Genomic DNA, 12312 nt, shown 5'->3' on the forward strand with positions numbered 1-12312 from the left:
TGGAAAAAATAAAATATGGCAAAATGATACTCTGTGGGATAGATGCACAGTGCAAAAAATGAAATAACAATGTGTTTTTGATGCCATTATCTGGCACCACTATTAAACTCACCATAAAAAGAGGAAAGAAAAGCTCGGTAAGATCTGCCATCTCTCAGAATATTAAACTGCATATGAGCCCATTTGAATGAATAATTCAAAGAGATGAAATGAAGCATGCGCAGGCTGCTAAAATGCATGGATTTTCTTTTGCATAGCTTTGAGGCTGTTACCACTGTGAGTAGGGGTGGTTGCACTGCCTCATTCGCAATGATCGATAGTGAATTTTCTAATTTGATTCTGTGCTCCCTCTGATAAAAATGAGTTTACACCACACTGAAGATCTGTTTGAAAGCAAAAAAAAAAGAAAAGAAAAGAAAGTAGCATCCTGGCTGACAGTCAAGAATTAATAAGGCATAAGGGAAAACATGCCCTTAGAACATTGTGAATATCTGTATTACATGGCACACAAATGTGTCAGGACATTGTGATTTCTGTGCAGGGCAATAATTACTGAAGTTTGCCATCAACCAGTTATTATTGGACTTTGGAAAAAGTATTCAGAACCCTCTATACTCTGTCACATTACAACCAGAAGCTTCAGTGTGTTATTTGGGTATTTCATGTGAACTCAAACAAAAAGGAGAGCACAATCTTCAGCAGAAGGAAAGGATAAATCATTTTAAAATAGCTTTTACAAATGAAAGCCTGAAAACCATGGTGTCCATTTGTACTCAGCCCATCTGTCTGTCAACATTTTGTACAACTACCTACAAACTGAAACGGCTTTTCGAGCGAGTTACTACCAGCTTTCGCTCATTTTTCTTTGCAAATTTGCTCAAGATCTCCCAGATTGGTTGAAGTGTCTTGATCAGCAATTTTCAAGTTTTGCCACAGAGTCAAATATTTATTTCTGACATTGACTGGAAGACTGAAACACCTGAAAACATTAATCTAAGAAATTTTACTGTAGCTCCAGGTTTGTGTTTTGGCTTGTTGTCTTATTGAAACATTAACCTCTTTTCCAACTATCTGAGATTTATTAGGAGAAGAAAAATATATGAAAAGACACGTGATCTTCTCCAGCAGAGTGCTCTGCCTCACTCTGCCTGGATTTGGCAGCTAAGACGGTGGAACTATAGATGAGGGTGTTTAGAAATGCTGGGAACATATAGAATCTCATGATTGAAATTGAACAATATTGCCACCTGCTCAGTATGTGTGCCAGAGGGCAAAAAGAGCGGGAAAGCATTGTGGGGAAGTACAGGTTCTCGTGATTGAAATGTAACAATATTGCCACCTTACAAAAAAATAATACAATAAACTGTGTCATAGAAACAAGTGGCATCTCCAGAATAAATGCAGTCTTTCTGCCATGTCAAGAAGAAAAATTCACTCAATTCGTGGTGAGTGGCAAGTTGTTCCTTCAGGCAAAATATATTTCAAAAATCATGCTTAAGATTCAGTTAAGCTGTTTATATTGGGGGTTTAGTTAAGCCAGGTCATTATGACCTGGAGGACCCAGAGTGTATACTGAATATGAGGAACACAGCAGGGTTAAGGCGTTCTGTTCACTGCTATGGGGAAGCTTTATGTAGGCCGACTGACAATGAAACCAATATTATATTCTCTCAGTTGTCTCAAAAAGGTTTGCATGGTTGTGTCAAACACAAAATAAGATTGCAAAGATGTCAAAATCATAATCCATTCATTTTCCAACAACGATTCAACCTGTTTCAGCTGAAGCAAGGCACAGCATCTGCCACTGGTCCTCTACCTGTGACAGGACTAGAAAAAAAAACAAAACATAAAACAACACCAACTGTGTACCAAAATGTCATGCATATATATATTTTTAAACCTGTTAGAAAACTGGAATACACAGTTTGTGGAAGAAACTTTTCAAATTCCAACCAAGACTCAAACCAGACCTGTTGTTTCAGTAACCTGACAGTGCTGAATTTAACATTACAGAGAAGTTAGTAAAAAAGCCTTCCTTCAAGAGTGCATTTTTATTATTTAAGTATTTTCAGAAATCAGTCTTTTTGCACAAAATTTGAAGATTTGAGCCATTGCTGCATTAAGATTGTGCTGTAGAAGTCAGTTTGGTTGCTAAAAACTGAAAACTATTGTCTTCGAACTCAGTTTGGTGCTACATAGGCAAATGAAAGTCAAAAGTGACTCAATCAAGCTGGACTAAGACAAAGTAGAAAGCTGTACAGCAGACAGACAAATCTAATTTGTTTCTTTTTATCTTTTGTTTGGAAATCTCGTCTCCTCTGGGCCAAGAGAAGATGAATCATCTGGCTTCTTTGGGGGGGCAATTTCAAAGTGAGCATTCATGATGGTAATGCCTTTTACTGAAAGTCCTAATAAATGTGAATAGTATAAAAAAGCTTTTGGAGCAAAATATACCATGAATACAAGAAATCATTTATTCTGCAAGATTAAAAATACCCCCCAAAAAACCCCTTCTGGCCTGACTACACTACAGTTTAGTAATATTTCTTACTGAGTGCTAAATTGATCTGCCTTTATTTATGACCCTACATGTATGGAAATAGGGGAGATGTAAAGTACTGATGCTTAGTAACTCAGACAGGAGAGGTTGGACAAAGCAGCACTGAACACAAGCTTAATCTCCACATTCTTTGGGTCTGTGATCTGTCTACGTTCTTCAAAATCATCTGAAAAATCAAAAGGTAATGGCACAGAATGGGGGCTGGAAGTTGTTGAACTCCTGTCCTATCTTTGATGCACCTTGGGAGGTGGCAACAGAGCTACAGCAATAAAGAACTGGAACTGAAAGAAAGGAGGGATGGAATCTTCTGCTTCTGGCAGACCTTTGCAGGCTGCCAGAAGCAGCCTGATGGTGCAAAGAGAGCAGAGCTACTTTATGATCCCTCAGTGTCCATCTTATTTAAGAAATATGTTCAGCAGAATCCAATAAAGACAGTAACATGCTGAGAATGGAACACAACAGCATTTCACATGCCTGGATCATAACAAGGTTGTAAGTTGAATTTCAAAATGCAAAAGGTAGAAACAGAAGCAAGAGAAAAAGTACAGTGGGCACATTAATGAAAACAATCAGCTGATCAAAAGTTTAAGATTACTTGCTAAACTGGTGGGGGGGAAGGAGGGGGGGGGAATGAAACAAAAAGTGTCAAAAAAAAAAAGACTCAGTGTTGGGTAGCTCAGTTTTAGATGACTCCAAAAATATGTTTAGCCACTTTTGACGTAAGTATTTCTACTCAGCAGGTGGGATTGTTGCTCCTTGTGGTGAAGATGACTTCATGAATGCCATCAATGGGCTGAGGTTACATGCTTGCTATCCATCCCAAATGTTTTCAATGCGATTTAGATTATGGAACACATGAGACGGTCCAAAAGAAGGACGAATTCTCCTGAAAGAAGGTGTTTCTATTGTGTTGCAGGAAATTGAATCTAGTGTGAGTATTAATTACAAACAATTTGAAATGATAAGTAAATGGTTCATTTTGAACAGGAATATAAACAATCTAGAGACTTGATGGAGGTGAATGAGGTTTGACCTGAGTTCACTCTGAAAGAAAGGTAAGTGATTCCTGATTGCTGGCTGAAGGTGAATGAGATACTGTATAAAGGGAGTGCATGGAGAGTCATCATTGTTTTTGTAGGAGGAACTGACCAGAAGGGATGGTGAACGTTTTCCCAAAGATTGAGTTTGGCTGGGAGAAGGGGTGTGGTTCAGCAGGTGTTTTATGTCATCCGTTTGCTTTCCAACAGGTGGAGATGAAGCTTTGAAGGGTGAATTGACTGGTGAGCAGTGAAGGATCCAAGTAGGGGGTTTGTTGGAGCAGTCAGAAGAGTGCCAAGGAGACTGGAGGGTGAGTTGTACCACAGAACAAAGGAAACAATGTGAGAGGGAAGCCAGGGAGCCAGGAGTGACCTTTTGACGGAGGAACAGAGGAAAATACGTTAAGGAAAATAGTTTTCCTTAACACTAGGTAACAGAGAGACAGTTTCACCACAAGCACAGAGATAATCATCTGACATCTGCCTCAGGAGACCTGAGTTGCTAAATACTGCTTCTTAATTGTGGCTGGTGATCGCCGCACCTTGCAGAGAAGGAAACTTGGAGATGCACACAGCTCTGTGGATAAAAGTTTGTCAGATGGATGTTGTGAACCACAGGATTGTTTCATTGTTGCTGAAATATCTCTACAGTTAGCTGCACTGTGACACACCTGAGACACGGCTAAGAAGTAAGCCTTGTGGAACCCCAGAGAGCCTTGTTTCAAAAAACAACTATGGTAAAGTTATCTCCCTTAAGTAACATTAGAACCTGGAAACCACAGGGCCAAGTTAACCACTGAATCCTGAAGACTATGAATTAAATGCCACAGTTTTACAGGGCAGATATGCATAGCACAGCAAAACGAAGGCATAACAACACCAGGCTGAATTGAAGGTAGATAACTGCTTGTCAGTTAATAATGGCTATGTAGTCTGATGGTTACTGGGAGAGAGGATCTCCTGTGGTGTTCGTTGTTTTCATTTATGACAGCAGAATGTTAGTCGTTGCTCCTGTGCTCATTTAGAAATGTGTTGAGTGGGTATGAGGCAGTGATCTCCCTAGTGGACTGTCTGGTACTTGTAGTCCTCAGCTACCACTGCTAAATCCATCCCTTTGATGAGGGCAAGTGACAGCAGGATTCTTTTCTCTCTTGAATTCTCCCCTGCCAGCCTCTTCTTTTCTTTGTGACATTGAGCTGCAGGTTGTTCAGCCCTCACTGAGCAACAGACCCACATCCCTGCCGGTGCATCCTACAGTACCAGTTATCCGAGAGTTTACTATTATGTCTGACATCTGAGGTTTTGGAGGAAAATCGTCAGGAAGGCAGGTCAGTCCACTGGGAAGTTGCATTGCTTCCCAGTAAATACCTAACATAAATGTGAAGCATTTCATGGCAGACCTGATGTAAAAACAGGCAGATTTTTCCTACTCTTTGCTCTATTCAAAAAAGGTTGGGACCCAAGGTGAGCTGCAGGAGTAAATTGCATCTAATTAGGCAACAAAACTGTCTATGCATGTTTGCTGCTATGTTGTTGTCTTTAAATGTCCAGATTTTAAAATGATTTTAAAAACATATGAGATACAACTTCACTGACACAGTTAACACACCTACATCCCACCTAGGTCTTTCATGTATGCGTTTCTGTTACAACGCTCGTTGGAGCTTTCTAGCTTCTAAATCTGCACAATTTTCCATAAATCAGCGTAATATATTGTGGTCTCGTGTGTGAAATAAGGGGGAGATTGAGAAAGCTGCCTGAGGGTCATGGTTACTGAGCAAATGAAAAATATGTTAATTGCTATACACACTGCAGAAACACAATTTAGTTTTGAATGAAGCCAAAATGTGCACACCTAGACACGCATTATGTGAAGTCAAGAGTGTTGAAGATACGCTTGCACTTACACATACTGTAAAAAGTATACAAAAGAACTTTTCGTTTTCCCTCGGGCCTTTCTAACCTTCAATGTTTGGCCCTATTGATCTGGTTGCAGTTGCAGTGCATTAAGCATTGCCTTGTGGGATTCTATGCTCTTGGTGCTCTTTAGAGAGTTACTGCAAAGTTTTCCACATTCAATATGGATTCTTCCGCTACTTCCTGTAATGCAGTACTGAAGTATTTTGATTCACATTTAAACTTATTGGACGGAGAATCTTTATGGCAGGGAGTCTCTTTTTTTAAAAGGCACATGCAGTTCTGAACAAAAGTGTATAAATACTCCTGTTCGTACAAAAGACATAGTAATGTTTGGCGTTTAATTATTTACAGTGTGCTGAAAAAGCATTTTTCCGTTTACCGATTTCTTCCATCAGTTTGTGACCTTAAGCTCAAGCTCACTTGGTTTATGAACCATAGTGAGTCGTTATTCAAAGATTATTGCTTCCCAAAAACAAAACAAAGACCAATTTCACTTCTACCAAAAAGGTCTAGAGAAAGACTTTTGAGATAATATTCTTTGCACTAATATAAAAGTTAAACTTTTTTTGATGGTGTGCATCATGTTACATTGATCACCTGGTATAGAACTAACACATCAATCCATTGTTACAGATTCATGTCCTTGTAGGATCAGGCAGGGCTGGTTCCTGTCTCTGGTGGTCAGTGTGTGATAGGTGGGCAACACAGACACAAAAACACCTGATTAGACCAATTAACCTGAAAATCATGGTTTTGACATGTGGGAGGAAGCTGAAGTACTCAGAGAATCCAAGCATGCAGCATGTTAACTCCATGCTGCTCCACTATGCAGAAAAAATAAAGCAAAGGATTGTCTGCAATTCTTTGAAACTTTGGATTCAGTGCTACAGATATCTATGCGTACCAGCTGTGACAGATTTCTCTACTGTGATTAATACTCCAGCTGTATTGAACCTACCATTCCCATCCCTATTTGAAGTTGTATTCATGTATTAACAGGGCTCTGCTACATGTCACTGTTATATGACATGTATCGACATGAAATTGTCTGCTCCAAGCCATAAATCATGACATGGGTATTAATTTGATGTGTTCCAGTTTATTAGCATCTTCTGCATAACTGATGTGACTTAAGGAGGGCAGACATTGTGTTAGTTCAACATATTTAACTTGCCAGTTTACATGGCAAAGGACTGTAACTAATGCTCACTTTCTACAGCTAGCCCCATTATCCCCAGCTGGTTTTAAGCCTTGGCCTCTTTAAGTCTATTGAGCCAATAAAACTGAAACAGTATGTTTATGAAAAAGGTAGTTAATAAAGGAAGTTTCTCATTTTTTAGAATTAATGGTCACAGTGTTCAGGTACACTGAGATGACTGACTCAAAATCTGGGTAAACGTGTTGGATGTCCAACACTTAGATGATAGACAACAATACAATATCTGTTCACGACACTGTCCTAACATTTTTTGTTTCGGATTGTGTTAACAAACGTTACATTAACACATGGAAAGTTATCTGCAATAATGCCTGCTTTCCTAGAAGTGACCAGACATGCAAACATGAAAATCTGCCTTCTCAATGAAAGCAGGCATTAATCCAGATTATTTGTTCATCAACACCTTAATCTGCATCTTAATGCTCATAATTCTATTGGAAATTGGAAAATGTACTGTTCTGTAGTTTACATTGGCTCATGACATTGTGTAATATGGTCTTCTATTTTTCTCATATTAAGGCCTTGAAACTATTATATTGTTTATTTCAAAGTTAAGTAGTTCCATTGTTCTACATGTTTTAGATCTCTCTAAAACACACCTGAGTCGGTTTTTGGATTATCCCCAATAGACATAATCGAAACTCTGCTGAGTTTACTGCTCTGTCCTGATATATTTTATGCTCAGAATCTAACCTCAGAACGTTGAGGTAGATTACACTTTATGAAAATTGCTCCTCTCAACCTGGAAGCAGCAGAACATGCGGTCTGTATTGTATTCGGTCTATTAAAGAACATTGAGATAATGCTTCACAACTTAACTGTGCAGGTGATCAAAACAATTTTAAGAAATAGCTTGAAGTCCATTTTAATATGATGACAGCTTCTTTGTGTCTTCAAACTGTGCGAGACCTCTATAAAATCTAAAAGTTTCACTCTTTAGACAATTAAATAAAAGGTTTAATTCCCCAAGCCAATTTAACCAAATTAGAGGACAAATTACATGAGTAATGAAAAGTAATTGGGCATCCTGTAAATGAAAGAAAGACAAACGGGCCTGTCACCTCCACTTCTACTCAGCATTTTCCCTTATTCAGCTTTTAATTCCCCCATTTCTCAAACACTGACATCCAATCTACTGTTCCAAATATGTAAAAGCACTAAAAACCTCTGACAACAAGAGTTTACAAAGCAAGACAAACTTACTGCTTTATGCCTACAATTAGTTTTATTTTGCACTGTATTCATAAAAAAGATGACCATCAAGTCCAGAAGATAGAAACAATTTGCTCCTATTTTGTTCTGAACTGCAGTTATTCTGTCACCAGCCACAAATTAAGGAGCTGTAGTGATCAAAGAAAGTGGGGTGGAAAAAAATTATGTTTTTCTGTTTTGTATTATATATTTCAGAAACTTTCTGGTCTTGATCTGAGGAATCTTCTCTTAACATATGATTGGATGGATCACCTTTCAATGCATATTTACATCTAAAAGTGATATGGAGGCTTTTGATGCATTTCAACTGCTTCATCTGGAGATTAAAATCACTGACAGTAACAGAAACCTGATGTGTGACACCTAAACACATAATTATTTTTTAAAATTAAACTATTTTATTTTTAAAAAATTTAAAAAACATCACAAACACCTTAGTGGGAAGAGAGGATAAATTCTGCATTCAGTGACATTGCTCACCCATTCTTTTTTTTAAACTAGCAGTGTGACAACTGTCCCCTTTCGTTCTCCTGCTTCAAAATTGCCAAAAGTTTGTAGTTATAAATCTCTAACAGGTTAGATGGGATTCATTGATAGGTGTCTAAGTGTAACACAGCTGTATTTTTATATGACTGTAGGATTTTAATGGTTTGAAAACTGAAAACTTGCTGTTGGTTCTCTGTCCCTGTTGAGCTGTTGTGTTTATACCTCCCTTCCTTTAATATTCCCTGTGCACCGATTAGGCTGTACTGAATTGACTGTCTGTTGCTCTTCAATGAAAATGACTCCTAATGGGCCTCACTAAATGGCCAGATCCTAGGCAGTGGAGGAGAAACAAGGGGTTTCTGCACAAAACAGTCGACACAGCATCAGTAAAAAGACAGAAAAGTCAGTGCAGATTGAGCGAGAGAGCTGCTTGCTGTACTAAGGGGCTCCAAATGTTGGTGAAATATAGTTAACGAGCCTGACCTGGCGGGGAACCAGAGGGTAGGTGGCTGTCAAGTAGAGCCTGGCATTTTGGGCTTGTTTGAGTGTGCTTGCTGGCCAGCGAGTGCTTTGTGTGTTTATTTGTTTGACTCAGGCACCCAGCAGGCAAAATAATTGAGTTCACATGTCGATAAGGTCTTTAAACATTAGCTTTGCCATGGCAGCCACAACTGGGCCATAATAACCTTAATAATTGGTTTTTAGATGTCACTTCTATTCTAAATTGGATATTAATTGTGATGTTGATTTAGCACGACAAGCATGCACGCCAACAAATATACACCAACTACCTGAAAAATATATTTACTGTTCCAAACCAGTTGACTGCCGTGAATTGCAATTACCATTCATTCCCTCAAACCTAATATAGAAGGAAACGGTGTTGCACCTGCAGAAATTAGAAGATTTTACCATCAAGTCGATGATTTTAAAAGTCAAGACATTTTGCTCTTTCAACCATCACATTAAAAAAGATGGGTAATTTTTGACTAAAACAAAATATATTCAAATATTTGTTCGCACATACTTTTGGTCTCTAACAATTTTGGTGCCTACTCAATTCCTTTAACATAAAATAAATACAGTGTACTTCAACATATGGCCTGTTACCATATTGAACTTTTGAAGTTTACAAGTAAATGTCTAAGCATCTAGCTCAAGATGCTTCAAGAGAAGTTATTGATGGTAAATAATAACAGGATCAGATGACACTATCATCATCCTTATTGTATATGAATCCAAATTAGTTGATTCTGGAGTCTAATGCTAACTGCTGGTCCAAACACTAGCAGTTAGCATTAGGCTCTGTATACATTTTATCCAGGAAGATTATCGGTGGCACACAACCTCAATCTGCACATCAAATTTAAAGGGTGGAATGTAAAGCAAAGACAACAGTGATTTATACAAATACTGTATATTTATGATTTTCTCTTTACACTAAAGGTTTAAATGCATTTCCTGGGGGAATATTTTCTCCTATGTTTTCTTCCAGTTTGTTTAAATGAAAGTTTTCCAATCATGACCGAGCACCTGTATACTCACAAAACTGCTGTGATAGTATCTAAGACTGAACATAGCTGAAAATGTTAATGAGATGGAAAACATATGCAGCCCCATTTATTTACAGCACGACAATTATTGTTGATGCGTATCCATCTGACATAAGTAAACATATAATCACAGACATACTCAAACATGTAACAAATGCTCCATGAACAGCCTACTCACAAGCCTGTTGTATTTGCCCAAGAAAATAATTAACCTTGAGGAGAGCGAATGGATTTTGGAGGCAAAGGATTGAAAAGTGAATGCTAAGTAGGCAGTTCCTGCTGCTCAGTGACAGACACAGAATGTACAGATATGGAGCTATACTATAAAAAACCATTTTTGTTTTCAATGATTTGTTTCAACAAATCACACAGGAAAACCAACCTGAAGGTTAACCATCAAGCCAACCAACCAAAGAACAGACTAAAACTATTCCACCCAGTCACCCAACTATAAAAAAACAATCATCCAACCACAACCAAAACAGCATATTTGTCAACCAATTGAACAACAATCAGCAATACCCCAAAGCACCTGAATTATAACTTTGGGTTTGAAAAGCATTTTGTTTGCTTAGATATTAAAACTAGTCTCAAAAAAGCAATAGCAGTCTTTCTAGGAAAGGTAGGTGATCATTTTGCATCTACATTGCTTTATAAATTCACTTTATATCAAGATTTGTAGTTATTTATAAGGTTTAAAGATTTGTTGCCAATAACTGTTAACAGAATCTGAACATATTGGAAATCTGTATCTATTGACAGTATCTAAGATCAGCCAGAGTCCTGGCCTGAATTGTTTCATTGCGTTTACACTAAAGGAATTTCTAAAACGTTGTGGTAACATTTTATAATAAAACTTGCCAGTATTGCAATGGTGGTACCTAAAATGCATACAAATAATTTAGAAAAGAATATTACTATTGCGTTTGATTTTTACAACCTAAGCGGTGCACCAAATTGTGAGTAAAATTAAATTCAAAGATGTTTCCTCCTTTAAAAATTAGGTGCATCACATGCACCAACAATTGTCATCTCATGAGATAGAGAGACCTAAAAATGACAGCCGTCTGTTGGAAGGTCACAACCTGTGCACTACAAATCCGTTTGAGCTTTTTGGTTTGGCGATCTGCTATTACAATGGCCACCCAGAGGGGAAGTGCCTGGATGGATGGAGCTTTTTTAATCTCAGAAAAGCAAACCTCTATGACCTTGTCAGGAGGTGTCCTAGGTCCAGGTGACTGACGAGACTCCCCACTGGCTTGGCACATAACAGGAAGCAAAACCGCTGGGAAGAGAAAGATGAGACAGGGAGTTTGTGAGCTCTCATGGCAGAATTGGATAAAAGACGAGTGTTTAGTGGCTGCAGAGAGATGAGAGATAGGGTTGGTATTTGTCAGAAAGTTGACAGTAATTATTGGAGCCACTCTTCCATGTGGAGCCTGTTAGAAGTAGAATGTCAATCTTTATTTTTTTTTACCAACTCTAATTCTTTCTTTGTAAGAGCTGCTTCACTTTGCTAAAATGATTAAACAGATAGAGACAGTGCAGCAGAAATATTCATCTTAAATTCATTTGTTTAAGAAGCTAAAAGGCATGAGCTTCATGATTCCTTTGTCTGATCTATTGAAATCAGTTTGTTGGTGAATGACTCTTGACTAAATAACTGAAGATCTTTATTTATAAAGAATCAGGACAACACAAGACAAGAAATTACAATCCTTGTGAGGATATTTTAATGTCTGTGTTTCTGTTGACTGTTTACAGGGATGACTTTGTTTTACTCAGGCTTTCAGAGAGGGCAAAAACTCATGTAGCAAAGAATATGGGAAGAAATTAGCTACATAAACAAACTCATGATCCAACTGTATACTCATGAAGAAGTAAATATATCTACTAATCTATTTTAAACCTACCTGGCCTCTGAATGTCCTGGAAAGACATGTCAAGTCTTCTACTGGGACCAAATTACAACCATGCAGATGCCATCTTGCCTTATTTGGCTGAAGGCTATTTCATTAAAAAATGAGGAAGTGGAGTGCAGAATGGATAAAAGGGTACTTTTTTAATCAAAAGTCTGACTGATTCTGAACAAAGTGACTGATAACTTGGATGAGCAAAAAGCCAAACAGTTTAACTGGGTAGCAGCCTGTCACATACCATGACCTACGAGAAATTTATTTTACACAAGTCAGGGATTATGAGCAGTGTCTGTGAAAGTGTTTAGACTTTTAATGAATGTCTGTGTTTCTGTTGACTGTTTACAGGGATGGCCTTGATTTCCTCAGGGAAAACCATGGGTGGGTTGAAGGTGCTGCTTTTGTGCTT

This window comes from Xiphophorus hellerii, chromosome 11 (genome assembly GCF_003331165.1).
Source record: "Xiphophorus hellerii strain 12219 chromosome 11, Xiphophorus_hellerii-4.1, whole genome shotgun sequence".
Classification (NCBI taxonomy): Eukaryota; Metazoa; Chordata; class Actinopteri; order Cyprinodontiformes; family Poeciliidae; genus Xiphophorus; species Xiphophorus hellerii.